We start from the raw sequence: 24,207 nt of genomic DNA on the forward strand, positions 1-24,207 counted from the left end.
CTGGGGTGCATGCGGATGCAAAGAACATAAACACTGACGCAAACGGAGACAGCACCTTGTACATTTCCATTTCTAGGCAGTATTGGCTTCTTCATCACATTAAATTATTATTATTATTTGAGACAGAGTCTTGCTCTGTCACCCAGGCTGGAGTGCAGTGGCGTGATCTCAGCTCACTGCAACCTCCGCCTCCTGGGTTCAAGCAATTCTCCTGCCTCAACCTCCTGAGTAGCTTGGATTACAGGCGCCCGCCACCACGCCCAGCTAATTTTTGTTTTTTTAGTACAGACAGGGTTTTAGTGTGTTGGCCAGGCTGGTCTGAGACTCCTGACCTCATGATCTTCCCGCCTTGGCCTCCCCAAGTGCTGGGATTACAACCGTGAGCCACCGTGCCTGGTTGACAACAAATTATAATGTGGTTGTCAACCAGTACTGAAGTGAGAAGGCAAGCATGTGTCACTTCTGGAAACCCACACAGAAGATTAAAAAAACCTCCTTTCCTAGAAGCTTCCATTAAAACCCTCCTCAGGGCTCATTGGTCTATTTTGCAAAGCTCATGTGGTCATCTCTGAATCCATCACAGTCTAGGGGATGAGACTACATTGGTCAGATTAGGCCTGAGCTATCTACCCCTTCTCTAGAGCCAGAGGTGGAGTTAGCTCCAAAGAATGTGCCTGAATGAAGGTTGGGAGACTCACAAAGATTTAGGAAGATAATACTGCAAAGCACTAGACACACAGGGAGCACTCCATAAGCGTGAGCTAATTACTGGCCATTATTGTCATCCTGGTGAAATCTGGTTAATCAAGAGTCTTATTATACTGAAAATGTTTATGTCCATATGCCTCCATCATCCTCACCATCATGATCACCATCATTATCATCATCCTCACCATCGTCTTCATCATCATCTTCACCGTCATGATCACCACCATCATCACCATCATCTTCATCATCCTCCTCACCATCATCACCACCATCATCACCATCATCATCACCATCATCTTCATCACCATCCCCCTTCATCATCATATTCATCATCATCCTCACCATCATCTTCACTATCATCACCTTCATCACCATCCCCTCCACCATCATCTTCATCATCACCATCAAGATCACCATCACCACTATCTTCATCATCCTCACCATCACCTTTATCATTACCATCACCTTCATCATCACCACCCTCTTCACCATCATCCTCACCATCATGATCACCATCATCATCATCATCAACCTCAGCATCATCTTCACCATTCTCTTCATCATCACCCTCATTATCATAATCACCATCATCATATCACTATCATCTTCATCATCATAACCATCCTCTTCACCATCATGGTCATCATTATCATCGTCATCTTCACTGGCACCATCGTTGGCCAAGTGCCTACTGTGTGCTGCTGGCACCATTTCAGACACATTGCAAACCTATATCTAATCCTTGGGACAACTTGTGAAACAGGATATCACTAGTTGCCTACCCCCAATGCATTCTCCCCCTTGTTCCTTAGAATATAAAATCCTGAGATTTCATTTAATGTGGCATGATACCAAAGATTTAAAACCTACACTAATAAAAACAAACAAAACCCACTCCTCCAGTTGGGCATGATGATGCAAAATTGTCAAACAGTTAGAAATAGATGTAAAATGTCCTATGCAATGAATAGACAAAGAAAAAAAAACCCATAAGGTATCAGCTTCCTTTGCAGTTAGTTGTGGTCATGTGACATAATCTAGCCAATGAGATAAGAGAAGTCTGCCAGAGACTTCTGAGAAAATCTCACCTCTCTGCTGCAGGCACCATCCGTTCCTCAGTGCTACTTTCCTTTTCTTCCTGCTCGCAACAAGGGCCCTCAAAGCTGTGGAAGAGAAACTCTCTCATGATCATGAAGGAGAAAGTCACCCACTAAGGAGGACAAAAAGGGGAAGTTTGGGACATTGAGGCTATCGTGGACCAATTCACCAGCCCTGGGATGCATCCTCCAGACACCTCATTATGTGTTGAGGGGAAGAAAGGCACCCTCTTTGCTGAAGTCACTGAAGCTAGGTTTCTGCTGCAGACAAGTGAATACAGCTTCTAAAAGGAGATTGCTGGACAAAATGAGCCCTGTCATAGATGAAGAAACCAAGGCACAGAGAGGGAAAGCATTTACTCCAAGTATGAAATTCAGGCTCCCAAACCAATGCTCCCACCTTAAAAAGGAGGGAAATTCTGACATGGGCTGCCAAATGGATGGATCTTGAGAACATCCATCTTGAGATGGTGCAAAGTGAAACAAGCCAGTCAGAAAAGGACATATAACGTATGATTCCACTTACGTGAGGGACTTGGAGTTGTCATATTCATAGAGACAGAAAGTGGAATGGTGGTTACCAGGAGCGGGTGGAGGGAGACCAGGAGTGAGTGGCTAATGGGTGCAGAATTTCAGTTTGAGAATATGAGAAAGTTCTGGAGATGGATGGTAGTGATGGTTGCAGAACACTGTGAATGTGCTTAGTGCCTCTGAACTGTGCCCTTAGAAATGGCTAAGATTGTAAGGTTTTTGTTATATGTATTTTATTGCAATAAAAACATATGATGTGGGAAAACTTTACTAAAAACAAAACAAGGGGCAGGGCCAAGATGGCCCAATAGGAACAGCTCCGGTCTACAGCTCCCAGCGTGAGTGAAGCAGAAGACGGGTGATTTCTGCATTTCCATCTGAGGTACTGATTCATCTCACTAGGGAGTGCCAGACAGTGGGCACAGGACAGTGGGTGCAGCACACCATGCTCAAGCTGAAGCAGGGCGAGGCATTGCCTCACTTGAGAAGTGCAAGGGGTCACGGAGTTCCCTTTCCTAGTCAAAGAAAGGGGTGACAGACGGCACCTGGAAAATTGGGTCACTCCCACCCTAATACTGCGCTTTTCCGATGGGCTTAAAAAACAGCGCACCAAGAGATTATATCCCACACCTGGCTCGGAGGGTCCTACACCCATGGAGTCTGGCTGATTGCTAGCAAAGCAGTCTGAGATCAAACTGCAAGGTGGCAGTGAGGCTGGGGGAGGGGCGCCCGCCATTGCCCAGGCTTGCTTAGGTAAACAAAGCAGGTGGGAAGCTCAAACTGGGTGGAGCCCACCACAGCTCAAGGAGGCCTGCCTGCCTCTGTAGGTTCCACCTCTGGGGGCATGGCACAGACAAACAAAAAGACAGCAGTAACCTCTGCAGACTTAAATGTCCCTGTCTGACAGCTTTGAAGAGAGCAGTGGTTCTCCCAGCACACAGCCTAACTGGGAGGCACCACCCAGAAGGGGCAGACTGACATCTCACATGGCAGGGTACTCCTCTGAGACAAAACTTCCGAAGGAACGATCAGGCAGCAGCATTTGCAGTTCACCAATATCTGCTGTTCTGCAGCCACCACTGCTGGTACCCAGGCAAACAGGGTCTGGAGTGGACCTCTAGCAAACTCCAACAGACCTGCAGCTAAGGGTCTTGTTTGTTAGTAGGAAAACTAACAAACAGAAAGGACATCCACACCAAAAACCCATCTGTACATCACCATCATCAAAGACCAAAAGACCACAAAGTTGGGGAAGAAACAGAGCAGAAAAACTGGAAACTCTAAAAAGCAGACCACCTCTCCTCCTCCAAAGGAACACAGCTCCTCACCAGCAATGGAACAAAGCTGGACGGAGAATGACTTTGACAAGTTGAGAGAAGAAGGCTTCAGACGATCAAACTACTCTGAGCTAAAGGAGGAAATTCAAACCAAAGGCAAAGAAGTTGAAAACTTTGAAAAAAATTTAGATGAATGTTTAACTAGAATAACCAATACAGAGAAGCGCTTAAAGGAGCTGATGGAGCTGAAAGCCAAGGCTCGAGAACTACGTGAAGAATGCATAAGCCTCAGGAGCTGATGCGATCAACTGGAAGAAAGGGTATCAGTGATGGAAGATGAAATGAATGAAATGAAGCGAGAAAGGAAGTTTAGAGAAAAAGGAATAAAAAGAAATGAACAAAGCCTCCAAGAAATATGGGACTATGTGAAAAGACCAAATCTATGTCTGATTGGTGTACCTGAAAGTGACAGGGAAAATGGAACCAAGTTGGAAAATACTATGCAGGATATTATCAAGGAGAACTTCCCCAACTAGCAAGGCAGGCCAACATTCAGATTCAGGAAATACAGAGAACGCCACAAAGATACTCCTTGAGAAGAGCAACTCCGAGACACATAATTGTCAGATTCACCAAAGTTGAAATGAAGGAAAAAATATTAAGGGCAGCTAGAGAGAAAGGTTGGGTTACCCACAAAGGGAAGCCCATCAGACTAACAGCTGATCTCTCGGCAGAAACTCTACAAGCCAGAAGAGAGTGGGGGCCAATATTCAACATTCTTAAAGAAAAGAATTTTCAACCCAGAATTTCATATCCAGCCAAACTAAGCTTCATAAGTGAAGGAGAAATAAAATACTTTACAGACAAGCAAATGCTGAGAGATTTTGTCACCACCAGGCTTGCCCTAAAAGAGCTCCTGAAGGAAGCACTAAACATGGAAAGGAACAACCGGTACCAGCCACTGCAAAATCATGCCAAATCGTAAAGACCATCTAGGCTAGGAAGAAACTGCATCAACTAATGAGCAAAATAACAAGCTAACATCATAATGACAGGATCAAATTCACACATAACAATATTAACTTTAAATGTAAATGGACTAAATGCTCCAATTAAAAGACACAGACTGGCAAATTGCATAAACAGTCAAGACCCATCGGTGTGCTGTATTCAGGAAACCCATCTCACGTGCACAGACACACATAGGCTCAAAATAAAAGGATGGAGGAAGATCTACCAAGCAAATGGAAAACAAAAAAAGGCAGGGGTTGCAATCCTACTCTCTGATAAAACAGACTTTAAGCCAACAAAGATCAAAAGAGACAAAGAAGGCCATTACATAATGGTAAAGGGATCAATTCAACAAGAAGAGCTAACTATCCTAAATATATATGTACCCAATACAGGAGCACCAAGATTCATAAAGCAAGTCCTGAGTGACCTACAAAGAGACTTAGACTCCCACACAATAATAATGGGACACTTTAACACCCCACTGTCAACATTAGACAGATCAATGAGACAGAAAGTTAACAAAGATACCCAGGAATTGAACTCAGCTCTGCACCAAGCAGACCTAATAGACATCTAAAGAACTCTCCACCCCAAATCAACAGAATATACATTCTTTTCAGCACCACACCACACCTATTCCAAAATTGACCACATAGCTGGAAGTAAAGCTCTCCTCAGCAAATGTAAAAGATCAGACATTATAACAAACTGTCTCTCAGACCACAGTGCAATCAAACTAGAACTCAGGATTAAGAAACTCACTGAAAACCGCCCAACTACATGGAAACTGAACAACCTGCTCCTGAATGACTACTGGGTACATAACGAAACGAAGGGAGAAATAAAGATGTTCTTTGAAACCAACGAGAACAAAGACACAACATACCAGAATCTCTGGGACACATTCAAAGCAGTGTGTAGAGGGAAATTTATAGCACTAAATGCCCACAAGAGAAAGCAGGAAAGATCCAAAATTGACACCCTAATATCACAATTAAAAGAACTAGAAAAGCAAGAGCAAACACATTCAGAAGCTAGCAGAAGGCAAGAAATAACTAAAATCAGAGCAGAACTGAAGAAAATAGAGACACAAAAAACCCTTCAAAAAATTAATGAATCCAGGAGCTGGTTTTTTGAAAGGATCAACAAAATTGATAGACCACTGGCAAGACTAATAAAGAAGAAAAGAGAGAAGAATCAAATAGACACAATAAAAAATGATGAAAGGGCTATCACCACCAATCCCACAGAAATACAAACTACCATCAGAGAATACTACAAACATCTCTATACAAATAAACTAGAAAATCTAGAACAAATGGATAAATTCCTCGACACATACACTCTCCCAAGACTAAACCAGGAAGAAGTTGAATCTCTGAACAGACCAATAACAGGCTCTGAAATTGTGGCAATAATCAATAGCTTACCAACCAAAAAGAGTCCAGGACCAGATGGATTCACAGCCAAATTCTACCAGAGGTACAAGGAGGAACTGGTACCAGTCCTTCTGAAACTATTGCAATCAATAGAAAAAGAGGGAATCCTCCCTAACTCATTTTATGAGGCCAGCATCATCCTGATACCAAAGCTGAGCAGAGACACAACAAAAAAAAGAGAATTTTAGACCAATATCCTTGATGAACATTGATGCAAAAATCCTCAATAAAATACTGGAAAACCGAATCCAGCAGCACATCAAAAAGCTTATCCACCATGATCAAGTGGGCTTCATCCCTGGGATGCAAGGCTGGTTCCATATACACAAATCAATAAATGTAATCCAGCATATAAACAGAACCAAAGACAAAAACCACATGATTATCTCAATAGATGCAGAAAAGGCCTTTGACAAAATTCAACAACCCTTCATGCTGAAAACTCTCAATAAATTAGGTATTGATGGGACATATCTCAAAATAATAAGAGCTATCTATGACAAACCCACAGCCAGTATCACAGTGAATGGGCAAAAACTGGAAGCATTCCCTTTGAAAACGGGCACAAGACAGGGATGCCCTCTCTCATCACTCCTATTCAACATAGTGTTGGAAGTTCTGGCCAGGGCAATTAGGCAGGAGAAGGAAATAAAGGGTATTCAATTAGGAAAAGAGGAAGTCAAATTGTCTCTGTTTGCAGATGACATGATTGTATATCTAGAAAACCTCATTGTCTCAGCCCAAAATCTCCTTAAGCTGATAAGCAACTTTAGCAAAGTCTCAGGATACAAAATCAATGTACAAAAATCACAAGCATCTTATACACCAATAACAGACAAACAGAGAGCCAAATCATGAGTGAACTCCCATTGACAATTGCTTCAAAGACAATAAAATACCTAGGAATCCACCTTACAAGGGACATGAAGAACCTCTTCAAGGAGAACTACAAACCACTGCTCAATGAAATAAAAGAGGATACAAACAAATGGAAGAACATTCCATGCTCATGGGTAGGAAGAATCGATATCATGAAGATGGCCATACTGCCCAAGGTAATTTATAGATTCAATGCCATCCCCATCAAGCTACCAATGACTTTCTTCACAGAATGGGAAAAAACTACTTTAAAGTTCATATGGCACCAAAAAAGAGCCCTCATCACCAAGTCAATCCTAAGCCAAAAGAACAAAGCTGGAGGCATCACACTACCTGACTTCAAACTATACTACAAGGCTACAGTAACCAAAACAGCATGGTACTGGTACCAAAACAGAGATATAGATCAATGGAACAGAACAGAGCCCTCAGAAATAATGCCGCATATCTATAACTATCTGATCTTTGACAAACCTGAGAAAAACAAGCAATGGGGAAAGGATTCCCTATTTAATAAATGGTGCTGGGAAAACTGGCTAGCCATATGTAGAAAGCTGAAACTGGATCCCTTCCTTACACCTTATACAAAAATTAATTCAAGATGGATTAAAGACTTAAATGTTAGACCTAAAACCATAAAAACCCTAGAAGAAAACCTAGGCATTACCATTCAGGACATAGGTATGGGTAAGGACTTCATGTCTAAAACACCAAAAGCAATGGCAACAAAAGCCAAAATTGACAAATGGGATCTAATTAAACTAAAGAGCTTCTGCACAGCAAAAGAAACTACCATCAGAGTGAACAGGCAACCTACACAATGGGAGAAAATTTTTGCAACCTACTCATCTGACAAAGGGCTAATATCCAGAATCTACAATGAACTCAAAGAAATTTACAAGAAAAAAAAAACAACCCTATCAAAAAGTGGGCAAAGGACATGAACAGGCACTTCTCAAAAGAAGACATTTATGCAGCCAAAAAACACATGAAAAAATGCTCACCATCACTGGCTATCAGAGAAATGCAAATCAAAACCACAATGACATACCATCTCATACCAGTTAGAATGGTGATCATTAAAAAGTCAGGAAACAACAGGTGCTGGAGAGGATGTGGAGAAATAGGAACACTTTTACACTTTTGGTGGGACTGTAAACTAGTTCAACCATTGTGGAAGTCAGTGTGGCAATTCCTCAGGGATCTAGAACTAGAAATACCATTTGACCTAGTCATCCCATTACTGGGTATATACCCAAAGGATTATAAATCATGCTGCTATAAAGACACATGCACACGTATGTTTATTGCGGCACTATTCACAATAGCAAAGACTTGGAACCAACCCAAATGTCCAACAATGATAGACTGGATTAAGAAAATGTGGCACATATACACCATGGAATACTATGCAGCCATAAAAAATGATGAGTTCATGTCCTTTGTAGGGACATGGATGCAATTGGAAATCATTATTCTCAGTAAACTATCACAAGAACAAAAAACCAAACACCACATATTCTCACTCGTAGATTGGAATTGAAGAATGAGAACACATGGACACAGGGAGGGGAACATCACACTCTGGGGACTGTTGTGGGGTAGGGGGAAGGGGGAGGGATAGCTTTAGGAGATATACCTAATGCTAAATGACGAGTTAATGGGTGCAGCACACCAGCATGGCACATGTATACATATGTAACTAACCTGCACATTGTGCACATGTACCCTAAAACTTAAAGTATAATAATAAAATTAAAAAAAAATCTGTTTGTATGGAAATAAAACGTGATTTGTGAAATTAACAAAAAAATCAATTCTTCCTTCAGTAATGCCTCAGAAAAAGTGTGTTTTGTTCTGTCTTGCCAAGGGTTTGAAACTCTTGTTTCTATCCCTGTCCTCTCATCCTAGGCTCTCTTGGATCCAGTCAACACTCAGTGTGGCTGAATGAGTGCAGTTGAAGTGGCTTCTGCTATTGGGGCATGAACCTCTCTGCCCATGGCAAGCACTTGGGACAGGTATGGCTTCTACTTATGGCAGTTGAGATAAAGGCTGAATTTCTAGAGTCTCAGGAGGTAACAGTTACAGGGTCCGAGTCATAAACTCAAAAATGAAGATAAGTAGCAGCCCCAGACTGGGAGGACTAGGTCTAACATTTCTCCGGGAATGAACTATTTCCAGAGTACATATATTAACATTCAAGACTCCCTGAAAATACTCACAGTGCTACCGAGGTCCTGACTGGGGAGATTCTCTCCCTTCCCCTATGTGAAAATGTCACTGCTCAGCTTCCTGAGCAAAGTTTGCAGCTCACATCTCCTCTGCCCCAGTATCACTGAGCATCTTAATTAGGTGAAAGCATCTACACATCTTTCCTTCTGGACTTGAGGTTGTCCTCTGTGTTGCTGTGTGTGAGGGTTCAAGCTGTGAGTCACTTATTTCCTTCTTAGCAGGCGAGGGAATTTTGTATAGAAGGCTAAACAAAGACAGTTTCTCTCCCTGGTGTTTAAAGCAAATCTCTCCAGTATGGGGACAGGTAGAGAAAGAGACCCAGGCTTATTTAGGACAGTGGTTCTCGACCCTCGCTACCTGTCCCTTAGAGTCCCTGAAGAACTTTGACAAATGCTGATGTCCAAGCCAAACCCACAACCAAATAAAGGACAACCTCTGGGGATGGAACCTAGGCATGCATATATTTTTTAAGTGCCTCAGGGGATTCCAATAAGCAGTCCAATGTGAGCACCAGTGTTTTGCAATCTGTGTCATTCCACTTGTGTTCTGTGGAGCAGCAGTGCAAGTATTACCTGGGAGCTGGCCAGGAAAACAGAATCTTAGGTCCTGCTCCAGGGCTCCTGGGTCATCCAGATCACCTGGATCACAATCTGCACGTCAGCAAGGTTCTCAGTAGAGCTGTGTGCACCTTAGAGCTTGGAAGCACTGGGTTAAGTCCCCGTTGGAAGGAATCTTCATGACTGCTGACAGTTCCAAGTCTTCTCACCCTCCACTCTTGTGAGTTGCTTTCCGACTCCTCCCACATTTAGGGAGATATAGACCAGTGATATTGTCCATCCAGGGGTGGCGTGGTGCCTAAAAGTCAACTCTGACTTCTTCACCATTACGTGACACAAAAGGGTTGATTGCAGAGCTTTACAACCATTCTAGTACCAAACGCTGCCCATCAGGCTAGCTAATGACAAGATAATAATGATTAGCAATAATTGTTGCATTTATTGATGACCTACTGTATTAGACAGGGTTCTCGAGAGGGACAGAACTAATAGGATAGATGTATATATAAAGGGGAGTTGATGAAGGGGTGACTCATAAGATCACAAGGTGAGGTCCCATAATAGGCCATCTGCGAGCCGAAGAGCAAGGAAGCCAGTCTGAATACCCAAACCTCAAAAATAGGGAAGCCGACAGCACAGCCTTCAATCTGTGGTCGAAGGTCCAAGAGTCCTAAAGCTGAAGACCTTAGGGTCTGATGGTCAAGGGCAGGAAGCATCCAGCACAGGAGAAAGACAGAGTCCAGAAGACTCAGGCAGTCTAGTCTTTTCCCATTCTTCTGCCTGCTTTTATTCTGGCCATGCTGGCAGCTAATTAGACGGTGCCCACCCAGATTGAGGATGGGTCCGCCTTTCCCAGTTCACTGACTCAAATGTTAATCTTTTTTGGCAATACCCTCACAGACACACCCAGGAACAATACTTTGACTCCTTTGATCCAATCAAGTTACTAACCATTACACCTACTATGTGCCAGGCACTTAGCATAGAGTGCTTCATTTAATTATTCTGGCAAACGTGTCAATAATATTGTCCTTAACTTACAGATGAGGTAGCAGAGACTCAGAGAATGAAGTCACTTGTCCAACAAGTTTACGCAGCTGGAAAGTAGCGGGTGGTAAGTGGCTGGTTTCCTTTTCTTCACCTCATCGTTCTTAGAAGGCTAATGGTAGGGTGGTAAGGAAGGAGAGAAGGGAAAATAGCAGAGGAAGTGAGGGGAAGGAGGAGGGAGGAAAAATGCGCTCAGATTAATTAGAAACAGTGAGAGAGGGCCAGGTGCAGTGGCTAATGCCTGTAATCCCGGCACTTTGGGAGGCCGAGGCGAGTGAATCACATAAGGCCAGGAGTTCGAGACCAGCCTGGCCCATGTGGTGAAACCCCATCCCTACTAAAAAAAAAAAAAAAAAAAAAAAAATACAAAAAAAAATACAAAAATTAGCCGGGCATGGTGGTGCATTCCTGTAATCCAAGCCACTTGGGAGGCTAAGGCACGAGAATCACTTGAGCCTGGGAAGCGGAGGTTGCAGTGAGCTGAGATCATGCCACTGAGTTAGGACTTGTGGTTGCAAGTGATGGAAACCTAACATTCCCTAATGCAATCACAAAGAGGTATTGGCTCATTGAACATGTCCGTGGGCAGGTGGACTTCAGTTTCTTCCTGTCTTTTCTTCATCTTTCAGTTCTCCTTTTCTCTGTGATGACTATCTCCCAACAGGCTTCTTCTCGTAGTGGCAAAGATATTCCCTATCAGTATCAGTCCTATGCTGTATTAGTCCATTCTCATGCAGCTATGAATAAATACCTGAGACTGGGTAATTTATCAAGAAAGAAGGTTTAATAGAGTCACAGTTCCACGTGGCTGGGGAGGCCTCAGGCAACTTATGATTATGGTGGAAGGCACCTCTTCACAGGATGGCAGGAGAGAGAATGAGTGCAAGCAGGGGAAATGCCAGACACTTATAAAGCCGTCAGATCTCGTGAGACTCACTCATTATCATGAGAACAGCATGAGGGAAACTGCCCCTATCATTCCTTTACCTCCACTTGGTCCTGTCCTTGACATGTGGGGATTATGGAACTACAACTGAAGATGAGATTTGGGTGGGGACACAGAGCCAAACCATATCATAAGCGTTGTCAGCTTAGAAACCTAGAGCAGTAACTCCCTAAACTCTCCTAAAATCCTTCAGATTGACAGTGGTTGGCCAGGCCCTGGTCATCCATTTCTGAAGGCAGGAGGTGATGAATCATATGCCGTGAGAGAGTTGGAGGGGCAGTTCCCCCAAGGACAATTGCAGTACTGTTACCAAAAAGGGGGAAAGAATGCAGGCCAGACAGGAATCCTTAAACTGGATATTCTTCGCTTTCCCCTCCAGATCTACTCTCCACCTGTCTCCTCCCTCCTCTCTGCCCCAAGAGTGATTTCTATGGCTAACACATGGCTGTTTGATATGGTTTAGGCTGTGTCCCCATCCAAATCTCACCTTGAATTGCAATAATTCCTTCGTATGAAGGGCACGGCTAGATGGAAATAACTGAATCATGGGGGTGGTTTCCCCTGTACTGTTCTCATAGTAGTGAACAAGTCTCACAAGATCTGATGGTTTTATAAATGGGAGTTCCCCTGCACAAGCTCTCTTGCCTGCCGCCATGTAAGACATCACTTTGCTCTTCCTTTATCCTCCGCCATGATTGTGAGGCCTCCCCAGCCATGTGGAATTGGGAGTCCATTAAATCTTTTTTTTTTTAATAAATTACCCAGTCTCAGGTATGTCTTTATTAGCAGCATGAGAACAGACTAATACACTATTATTTTCTTAGCTTTAAGGTATAATTTGCATACCTTAAAGTCCATCCATTACGAGTTTACAATTCAACAATTTTTAGTAATTTTATAACGTGCTGCAACCATCACCACAATCCAGTTTCAGAACACTTCTATCAACCCCCAAAATTCACTTCAGCCTGCTTGCAGTAGCTCCTGGCAATGTGCAGAATTTGCCTTTTCTGGACATTTCATAAACATGGAATCATATACCATACAGTACTCTATATAGTGTCTGGCTTCTTTCACTCAACATAATATTTTTGAGGTTTGTCCCTACTGGAACATGTGTCAGTATTTCATTCCTTTTCATTGCTGCATTATATTTCATTGTATGGATGGACCACACTTTGTTTATCCATTCACCAGCTGATGGACATTTGGGTTGTTTGCAGTTTGGGGCTATTACGAGTAAAACTGTTATGAACATTTGTTTACAAGTCTTTGTGTGGACATGTGTTTTGAATTCTCTCAGCTTTCTAGGAGTGGAATTGCTGGATCATATGGTAAGTTTATGTTTCAACTCTTGGCCATTGCTGGTGAAAATGCAAAATGGTACAATAGGTTTGGAAAATAGTTTTAAGAAACTGCCAAACTATTTTCCAAACCTATGGTACCATTTTACATTTTCACCAGCAATGGACAAGAGTTCTGATTCCTGCACATCCTCACCTATATTTAGTTATCATCTGATTTTCAAAAATTATAGCCACTTACTAGGTACATAATAATATTTCACTGTGGCTTTAATTTGCATTTCCCTAATGACTAATAATGGTGAGTGTTTTTTTTTTTTTTTTCCTGGGACGGAATTTTGCTCTATCCCCAGGCTGGAGTACAATGGTGTGATCTCGGCACACTGCAACTTCCGCCTCCCAGGTTCAAGTGATTCTCCTGCCTCAGCCTCCTGAGCAGCTGGGATTACAGGTGCCCACCCCCTGCCTGGCTAATTTTTGTATTTTTTTGTAGAGATGGGGTTTTGCCATGTTGGGCAGGCTGGTGCTTTTCAGTCATTTGTATAGATTGGATATCATATACACACACAAAAAAGTTAGGCCCTTTACTCACACGAAAAATAAAAATTATCTCAAAGTGAATCACAGACCTAAGTGTAAGAGCTACAGTTATAAAACTTCTAGGAGAAACTTTAGTGAAATGTTTGTTCAAGTCTTTTGCTTATCTTTTATTCGGGTTGTTTGTCTTATTATCAGTTGCAAGAGTTCTTTATATATTCTGGGTACAAGTTCTTCATCAGATACATGACTGGTACATATTTTCTCCCAGTCTGTAGCTTGTTCTTTCATTTTCTTCATGGTGTCTTTTAAAGTTTTTAATTTGAAATTAAAATGACATCCAGTTTATAATTGGCTCATACTTTTGGTGTAATGTCTAAGAACTCTTTGCTTAACCCAAAGCCATGAAGATTTTCTCTTGTTGGTTTCTCCTAGAAATTTTTTAATTGTAGCTCTTACATTTAGGTCTGTGATACGTTTTGAGATAATTTTTATTTTTGGTGTGAGTTAAGGGCCTAACATTGTTTTGTGTGTGTGTGTGTGTGTGTGTGTGTGTTTGGTACATGATATCCAACTGTTACAATGCCATGTTTGAAAAGACTATCCCGCCCCATTGAATTGTCTTGACATCATTATCAATTGTTTTGACATCATTGTCAAAAATCCGTTGGCCATATACATAAGCGCTTATTTCTTGGCTTTCACTTCTGTACCATTATCAATATATGCCTATCCTTACTCCAATGCCACACGGTCTTGATTACTGTAGCTTTAGAGTAAGCTTTGAAATTGGGTAGGGTAAGTCCTCCAGCTTTGTTTTTCTTTCCCCAAATTGTTTCAGCAATTGTATGTCTTTTGCATTTCTGCATTCATTTTAGAACCAGCTTGTCACTTTCTTCAAAAAATCCTGCTGGGACTTTAACAGGGATTACATTGCATCTATAGATCAATTTGATCTATGGATTGACATCTTAATAATATTTAATCTTCCAATCCATTAACAAGGAATCTCTCTCCATTTATATTTTCTCTCATTTCTCTAAGCAATCCTTTATAATGCTCAGTGTACCAATTTTTCATTTTTCTTGTTAAATTCATTCCAAACTGTTTATTTTTGATGCTATTGTGAATGAACTTTAAAAAATTCATTCTCAAATTGTTCATGACTAGTATAGAAAATTCCATTAATTTCTATATATTGATCTTGTATCCTGCAAAGTTGCTAAATTTACTAGTTGTAGGAGGATTTTTTTTTTTTTGGTGGATTCCTTAAGATTTTCTACATATAGGATGATGCCATCTGTGAATAAAAAAGTTTTACTTCTTTCTTTCCAATCTGGATGTCTTTATTTTATATATATATATTTAGCTTTATTTTACTGGCTCGAATCTTCAGTAAATTCCCGAATGGAAGTGGTGAGAATGAATGTCTTTGCTTCATTTCCAAGCTTTGGGAAAAGCATTCAGTCTTTCACCATTAAGTATAACGTTAGCTGTGGGTTTTCTGTGGTGCACTTCATCAAGTTGAGGAAGTTCCCTCTTATTCCTAGTTTGTGGATGGTTTTTGTCATGAATGGGTGTTGGATTTTGTCAATTGCTTTTTTTGTGTCTACTAATTCACTATCTGAACATGCCATCTGTTTCCCGCCAGGACCCTAAAAAATAAAAAATGCTCGCTGCAAAGTGAAAATTTATGTGATGAAGGTGGATTCCCTAGTCCCTACTCAATGAATTATTGCACTGACTTGATGCCCATTCTCTCAGCTTTTTGGCTTCAAGAGATTTGGTTTTAAAATATATCCACTAGGCCGGGCGCTGTGGCTAACGCCTGTAATCCTAGCACTTTGGGAGGCCGAGGTGGGTGGACTGCCTGAGCTCAGGAGTTCGAGACCAGCCTGAACATCACAGTGAAACCCTGTCTCTACTAAAATACAAAAAATTATCTGGGCGTGGCAGCGCATGCCTGTAATCCCAGCTACTCGGGTGGCTGAGGCAGGAGAATCCCTTGAATCCGGGAGGCAGAAGTTGTAGTGAGCCGATATTGTGCCACTGCACTCCAGCCTGGGCGTCTCCAAAAAAAAAATCTATATATCTATATATATCTCCACTAGTAATTTGATACTGCTTCCTTCCAAAATGGAGCCTAATTCTCTTCCTTCTGAGTGTGAACTAGACTCAGTGAATTGCTTCTAGCGAACAGAATATGGCAGAAATGATGGCGTATGGTTTCTAAGACTAGGTGATAGGAGGCGTTGTGGTTTCTACCTCATCATTCACTCTGAGAGAAACCAGCCGCCATGCTGTGACATCACTCAAGGAGCTCCATGGGAAGTTCCACCGAGTGAAGCCTCAGTGACTGAGTCACTTTGGAAGAGAATCCTCAAGTCTTCTGACCGTAGCCCCAGCCAACATCTGACTGCAAACCCATGAGACAAATCGAGCCAGAACCACCCAGTTAAACTGCTCCTGAATTCCTGACCCCCGGGAACCACAAGGTAATAAACGACTGTTGTTCTAAGCCACTGTGTGTTGGAGTGATTTGTTATGCAGCGTTTGACAATACAAGAGACATTGCCACCTTCTCTCAGAATTTGTTAAGCTCTAAAAATGACAAAGATGGGTCTGAAGGAACAAGGATTTCTGGACCTGGAGGCTCTTTCAGAAGTTAGATCCCATGAGGATGGGGCATTGCTCTAAGAAGAGGCTGGTGAGCGTTGTATGTGAAAACACTTCGTAGGGGATAAATACGGCATAAACACATTATTGTTACTGGGAGGTTTGTTATAGCCTTCAAGGTTACACTCGATGTCATCTTAGCCGGCATCTTTCTTTCTATCCCAACACATCAGGTCTTTGATAATTTGTGTTCTTCTAAGAAAGGACCTCCAGGGTCCTGCCCTCCCAGGACCGACATGCTGACCAGGCACTTGATGTGGACATGTCAGACCGCCCACATTCTACTTCCTTCAGTTGCTTTTTCTAGAATGCCAGCCAGGAGGGATGGGTACACTCTGAATTTTGATCTCATGTGGGTGGGTGATCTGCTTTCTAATTAGAGTTCCCTGCCCGGCCCCTTCTGCAGAACGTTTCACCCAGGAGAAAAGACCTGAAGCAATTGTGTCAAAGGGTAGGAAAGCATTTACACAGCAAGGGAGGTCTTGCTTAGCAATTGGGGGGAGAGAGAAAGATTTGCCTCCAGCTGCCATTCTGAACTGTACCGTTTGTACAAAGTGGAATGTAAGATTCTGCTTTCTGAAAAGGGGACAAGTTGCTGTTGATAAGCAGGAGGTCACATCCATCTCCATTTGCATACAAATTACTTTCTCATCTACTTTCCAAGGGGGAGAAAGAGCTGCTTTATCGTTCTGAGAGGGAGCAAACTCTCCACGGGTTGCCTTGTATATTTGTCAGAACTTTTTGGATGCAAGTGACAGACACTCAACCCAACCCTGAGTAGCTTATGCAAAACTGGTACCTTTTTTTTTTTTTTTTTGAGAGTTTCGCTCTTGTTGCCCAGGCTGGAGTGCAGTGGAGCCATCTGAATTCGCTGCAACCTCTGCCTCCTGGGTTCAAGCCATTCTCCTGTCTCAGTTTCCAGAGTAGCTGGTACTACAGGCGTGTACCACCACGCCCAGCTAATTTTTATATTTTTAGTACAGACGGGGTTTCACCATGTTGGCCAAGATGTTCTCGATCTCCTGACCTTGTGATCCACCCACCTCAGCCTCCCAAAGTGCTGGGATTACAGGCGTGAGCCACCGCACCCCGACACTAAACTGGTCATTTTTGATCTATCTCATCAAATCACAAAAGTAGAAAAGTCTTTCACTTAATAGGGGATGCAAATGCCATCTCCCATCTTATCTCCTCTTTTATCTAATCAACTGCCTTTATTCTCTCCCCAGAAGCTAAACCCATGGCCACATGGATATCTCCAAACTTGAACTCGAGCCTGCTGTATCCGGCTCTGTACGTGCTATGGCTATTTAGATATCTGGTAGGGCTGTCAAGCTGAGTGTATTGAAGCTGTTTAGGATCTTGCTCTTGTGACCTGCTCCCCCTCCTCCAGTGTTTTCCTGTCAGAGTAGATGGCTCTACTTGCCACCTCCTTGGGCAGCTGCATAAGCCAGAAACCTGAGCATCACCTCTGACCCCTCCCTCCCTCATCCCCACACAGCCAATCAGTAAATACGACTGGGGTCCAGGTGCCTCTTTCTTACCAAAATTTTTATATTTTATCTTAATTTTTATTTTTTTGAGACAGGGTCTCACTCTGTTGCCCAGGCTGGAGTGCAGTGGTGTGATCCCGGCTCACTGCAACCTCCGCCTCTCAGGCTCAAGCAATTCTCATGCCTCAGCCTCCCAAGTAGCTGAGATTACTGGAGCACACCACCACACCCTGCTAATTTCTGTATTTTTAGTGGAGACAGGGTCTCACCATGTTGGCCAGGCTGGTCTTGAACTCCTGACCTCAAGTGATCCACCCGTCTGAGCCTCCCAAAGTGCTGGGATTATATGAGCCAACGCGCCCAGCCCAGGTGGCTATTTCTAGTCCCCCTGCCACTCCCTAGTCCAGGCCATCATCCCTGCAGTGTGGACTAGGGTAACCATGTTCCAACGAGTTCCTTTCCCATCTATTCCTGCCTCCCTCTGATTTGTTCTCCACAGGATTGCCATAAATGTCCAGAAAAATGCAAATTAGATCCTGGCAAGACCCTACTGCATGCTCTCCTCTCACCATTAGGATAAATCTCCAACTCCTCACCATGACGTGATCCCAGCCCTGCCTGTCTTACGCCAGTGGCCACTTTCCTCTCTGCCGTCCGCACAGCAGCAGCTCTGCTCATGTCCACTCCATGACCTCGAAGCATACGGTTTCCCCTGCCCAAATGTTCTTTCCTCCTGCTTTACCTGCCTAGCTCCCCTTCACACTTCAGAGCTAGAATCCCCTAGGAAACTTAGGTGAGAGGATTGCTTGAAACCAGGAGTTCATCAGTCTGGGCAACACAGTGAGCCCTGTCCCTATAAAAACAAATAAACAAACAAAACAACAAATTCACTGGGTGTGGTGACACAGGCCTGTGGTCCCAACTACTCTGGAGGCTGAGGCAGGAGGATCCCTTGAGCCTGAGAGTTGGAGGCTGCTTTGAGTTGTGATTGCACCACTGCATTCCAGCCTAGGTGACACAGCAAGACCCCATCTCTTTAAAAAAAAAAAAAAAAAAAATTTCAGTGTTGGCTAGGCTTGGTGGCTCATGCCTGTAATCTCAGCACTTTGGGAGGCTGAGGTGGGCAGATCATTTGAGCCCAGGAGTTTGAGACCAGCCTAGACAACATGGCAAAACCTCATCTCTACAAAATATACAGAAACTAGCCAGGTGTGGTGGAACATGCCTGTAGTCCCAGCTACTTGGGAGGCTGATGTGGGATAATGACTTGAGTCCAGGAGGTGGAGGTTACAGTGAGCCAATATCGCACCATACACTCCAGCCTGGGTGACAGAGCCAGACCTTGTCTCAAATCTACAGATAGGCAATAAATTTAAAATTATTACATGAACTTGTTGACATTCCTCTCTCCAAAATGGAGCCCAATTCGCCTCCCATTAAATGGGGGTGGACTTAGTAACTTCTAATAAATAGAATACTTCTAATAAATAGAAGTGACAAGGTATGACTTCTGAAGCTAAATTATAAAAGGCATTGTGTGAATTCCTCTTTGTGTTCTCTCTTGGATCACCTGCTCTGGGAAGAGCCGGCCGCCATGTTGTGAGAACACTCAAGCAGCCCTCTGAGGAAGCCCCCATGGTGAGGAGCTGTGGCCTCCTACCAACAGCCATGCGAGTGAGTTTGGAAGTGGATCCTCTAGTCTCAGTTGAGCCTTTGGATGATACAGCCCTGGCCAGCATCTTGATTGTATCCTCCTGAGAGTCCCCAAGCCAGAACCACTCAGCTAAATCACTTGCAAATTCCTGGCCCAAAGAAACTGACATAATAAACCTGTATTTTTTTAAGCCATTAAGTTTTCTAGCAACTTGTTTATACAGAATTAGACAATATAGCAACTTCTTAGATCATTCTTACAGCATTTATGACATTTATATTAAAATAATTAACTGTGGAATGCATGGTTTGGAAATGTCTGTTGCAGTCCCTGCTGTGCCCTCAGGATCCTGACCTGGTAAATGCTTATAGAACTGAACTTCATGCTGGGAGACAGTGGTATGCCAGGCAAAACAGACACCTGAAGCCCATCGTTTCTAATATGCCTCTCCTCTATAGACAAAATCATTTTCTATCACCATGATGCAACAGATACTGTTTGAATGCAGTAAAATCTCTCTCGTATACACTAACATTTGCACATATGGAACAAAACATGACACTTCTCAGTTCTTTTGTTTTGCTGTTTTAATTGTAAAATAAAAACTCCAAGTGGTCACAAGGAAAGGCAGAATTAAAGTGATTCAAATTCTCTTTGTCTTCATAATGACTGTGCTATTGTTTATTTTGAATCTACTAAACACAGTTGAAATGTAATATGCAATGCCACAGGGGATGGGGACCTGAACTCCACACCAACTGAGCCCTAGTGATTCAGAATCTTGGCAGACTTCCTCTTCACATGAACACGTGCTGCTGGGTCCCTGAGTGTTGGGGTCGATTACACAACAGGGACGTCTCCAAATTAACCTCCGCATCGAAGAATATTTTGGAGGACAAGTCATTCAATGTGCTAATCCATAGCGATATTATTAAAACTCAACAGTAACTGTGGCAATTGTCCAGAAATTAGACCAACAAAGAGATTGAGGGGGAGGCATATGTTATCCGTGGCACTGTGTAGAATCACATGTGGTGAGAATGAAAAGCAGATTGATTTTGAGTTGGTGTTGTTTTAAAATTCTCTACAGGCCACGCACTCCCGATCACACCCTCTCTGACCCCCAAGGTGGACGGGCTCCTACTCTTTGTATGCCACTTCCGGAAGAGCAAGGAAAGATGGATCCATTTGTGAGCTATGAGCAAGACACCGTGCTGGGCACCTGCTTTTTTTTTTTTTGAGATGGAGTCTCGCTCTGTCACCCAGGCCGGAGTGCAGTGGCGCGATCTTGGCTTACTGCAAGCTCCGCCTCCCGGGTTCACGCCATTCTCCTGCCTCAGCCTCCTGAATAGCTGGGACCACAGGCATCCAACACCGTGCCTGGCTAATTTTTTATTTTTTATTTTTAATAGAGACGGGGTGGGCACTTGCTTTTAATCGAACAGGGCTAGCATCCGCCATCTAGTGATTTCTGTGGCATGCTTACAGACATACTCAAGGACAGTGGTCCAGGTAGCAGTTCCTCTGGGATAACACTGGGCCCCCCAGTGACAGCCCAAGGTGGGGTAGGTCCATCCCCCGATCCAGCTGTAGTTCTGCAGCTCCTGCTGCTCTGATGGAGCCTGGGTCCCGAACGGCAGAGCCCTCCCGGAGCAGAGCACGGGCTTGTGAAAGACACTTTGGATCTTGTGAGGTTATAGCTCCATTTCCCACGCACAGGCTTTAAAATGCATTTAAATATTTCAAATAGTCTCTAAATTTTTTAGTATTCATAAATCTGGAATAGTAACAAGATCATAAAAAAGCCTACTCCCAACCAATAGGAAACAGAATCGATGTATTCGTATGTTTATCATTTATTTCCATTTCCCACCTGGATAGTCCCCGGAGATTTGATTTCTTGTTTCCTAGAGAATCTAAAGACTGAAAACAGAACTTGGTGTTAAATAATCTTTAACCTACACCTGTTCAAACTACGGGCAAGACACTAGTTATTTGTCCTGATGCACAAACATCAATCCAGGGCACATGAAATTTTAACTATCAATAAATATTCCGACATCTGCACACATGCAGCATCTAATTCCAACATCAAAATGCAGATAAGTACGAATAGATATTTGGATTTATGGCAAAACGAGTCTCATCTGGAAACCCCTCCCAGGAAGGTCTGGCAGGCTGGGTGTAAGGAATTTGGGACGGTGCCTGTATTTCCTCTGCCCGTTTCTACCAAGTCGGTCCTGTAATCCTGTTTAATTAATAATAAACATTGCAGGATTTTTTCCCCCATTTGAATTATGTTTGAAATGTGATGGCTGGATGCTTCTTATAAAAATGCTTTGAAAAATAAACCGTGTCAGAAATGAGTGATTTATCATCACTCAGAATGCTGGCAGGGAAATCTCAGAAGAGGAGAGAACTGATGTTGCTTCCTGCCGGCATTTCTACTACAGAGCCGGTCCAATTTGCTTTCTTCCTGTGCCCATGCATGGGGCAGCTTTTGGCATGAGGCACTCCCCTCACTCGTTTCGTGTCTTTTTTTTTCTTTTTTTTCCTCTCCCCCAAGATCTGCCCAGGCCTTTGGAGGCCAGACCTCCTTGATGGCACAGTGGCAGGCATCTGGATCCTTGGGGAACTCCCCACGATGCACACCAGGCACCAGCCAACGTCAAAGGTCAGGAGAAAGGAGCTCTTGAGGTCTGGATGACTTCAAATGAGCTGCATCACACTGAAGCGTTCAGTCTGCCGAGCTTTCAGGCCAAGGTTGCTGATCAGATTCTGTTCAATCAGAAGCTACAGCTCTGCCGTCCATAATCTGCTCTGTTAGGAATACAGCAATTATTGAGCACTTACTATGGATCACGCCTTTTTTTTTTTTTTTTTTTTTTTTGAGAGGGAGTCTCGCTCTGTCACCCAGGCTGGAGTACAGTGGCACGATCTCCGCTCACTGCAACCTCTGCCTCCTGGACTCAGGAAATTCTCCTGCCTCAGTCTCCTGAGTAGCTGGGATTACAGGTGCCCGCCACCACACCTGGACAATTTTTGCATTTTTAGTAGAGACAGGGTTTCACCATGTCGCCCAAGCTGGTCTCGAACTCCTTACTTCAAGTGATCCACCTGCCTCGGTCTCCCGAAGTGCTGGGATTTACAGGCCTGAGCCACTGCACCCAGCCCTGGATAATGCCCTGTTCTAAGACCTTTATATGCACAATTGCACTTGATCTTCACAAAAGCTGGTATTCATTGCATCCCCATTTGGCAGATGACACAACCAAGATACACACACAACAAGCAAGAGGCCAAAGCCAGGAAAGTAACCCAAACAGTCCGATTTCAGAAGCCAGACTCTTAATCATTTCACTGTGTTATTTATTATTATTAATAATAGAACTAGGTGTGGTGGCTCCTGCCTGTAATTGCGGCACTTTGAGAGGCCGACACAGGAGGATCACTTGAGTTCAGGAGCTCGAGTCCAGCCTGGGCAGTGTGAAATCCCATCGCTACAAAAAATAAAAAACTTAACCAAGGATCGCATGCCTGTGGTCCCAGCCTCAGGAGGCTGAGGTGGGAGGATCACCTGAGCCCAGGAGGTTGAAGCTGCAGTAAGTCATGATCGTGCCACTGCACTATAGCCTGGGCAACAGAGGAAGGGCCTGTCTCAAAAATAATAGTCTTTCTCAGCACTCTATACCAAGCGATATGCCGGGCCCTGCGTAGATACTATGTCTTTACTCTTATATGATTGAGATCATTGTCCTTGTTTGACTATTGAGGAAACTGAGGTTACCAGAGTGAAGTGAATTGTCTAAAGAAAGTCTTGAACCAACACCAGGACCCAGGTCCTCCCAGATCCATAGCTCATTTTCAAAGTAGTTACTTGGTGTCAGTCTGCTTGGGTGGTGGGGGCTGCGGTCTTGGTGGGGAGCTCTCTGGAGATCCACCCTTTGGAACAACATAGATGCTCCAGTTTCAGATTTCTCACGTCCAGTGTCTGTTCTGTTTTTTTGTTTTTTTCCTTTGCTGAATTTAAGCAGCCCCAGCAGAGAAAGCCAACAAATGGTGATGTGAAAAAAAGCCGTGTGGACCCATTCCTCTCCATCACCCATCAGATGGTTTCCAATCAGGAAGCAAAGCTGGGCCAGAGTAAATGTTGGAGAGTATGTGGAGCAGAGGGAGTGCTCAGGCCCTGCTGATGCGAATGCAGATTGATCCGGCCTTGGAGCAACTGGGCAGTACCCAGTGAAGTTGAACCTGTGCGCCCCCATGACCCAGAAATTCCAAGGGTACATGTAGACCAGGAGACATGCATGGCAGACTCATGGTTTGTAAATGGGAAACAGTGGGAGACAACACCATGTCCACCAGTGGGGGAAGGTGGACCAGACGTGGTGCATCCATAAGATAGACTTCTACAGGCAATTGAAATGGAGAGACTAGATGTGCATCGATAACACAGGTAATTATAAAAAAATTCAATGTCGAGTGACACAAAACAAGTTCTAGGAACCTCAAAGCAGCCCAAACTTTATTATAATATTATAGATTGTTCATGGGTACACCTATAAGAGGGTAGAGGCACATCCCCGATTTGAGAGAGAGGGGGAGAGGGGCTGACCTTGCAGGTGGGGCTGAAAGGGACTTCACTTGATCTGTGATGTTTTGTTCAATACACATTTTTTATTTTCTATTTATTTTGAGATGGAGTCTTGCTCTGTTGCCAGGCTACAGTGCAGTGATACAATCTCGGCTCACAGCAACCTCCACCTCCTGGGTTCAAGCGATTCTCCTGCCTCAGCCTCCCCAGTAGCTGGAACTA

At 43.5% G+C, this 24,207-nt stretch overlaps 1 long non-coding RNA gene across 1 annotated transcript in view; it reads right to left on the reverse strand.

Annotated features, from left to right (window-relative positions):
• LOC112209743 (uncharacterized) overlaps positions 1-24,207 on the reverse strand; it is a 67,937-nt gene that overhangs the window by 12,269 nt on the left and 31,461 nt on the right. The window contains exon 3 of the long non-coding RNA XR_002944552.3: positions 1,797-1,871. This is a non-coding gene — a long non-coding RNA (uncharacterized LOC112209743). The remainder of the gene's footprint in view (positions 1-1,796; positions 1,872-24,207) is intronic.

The sequence above is a fragment of the Pan troglodytes genome, chromosome 6, assembly GCF_028858775.2.
Source record: "Pan troglodytes isolate AG18354 chromosome 6, NHGRI_mPanTro3-v2.0_pri, whole genome shotgun sequence".
In the NCBI taxonomy this organism is placed as follows: Eukaryota; Metazoa; Chordata; class Mammalia; order Primates; family Hominidae; genus Pan; species Pan troglodytes.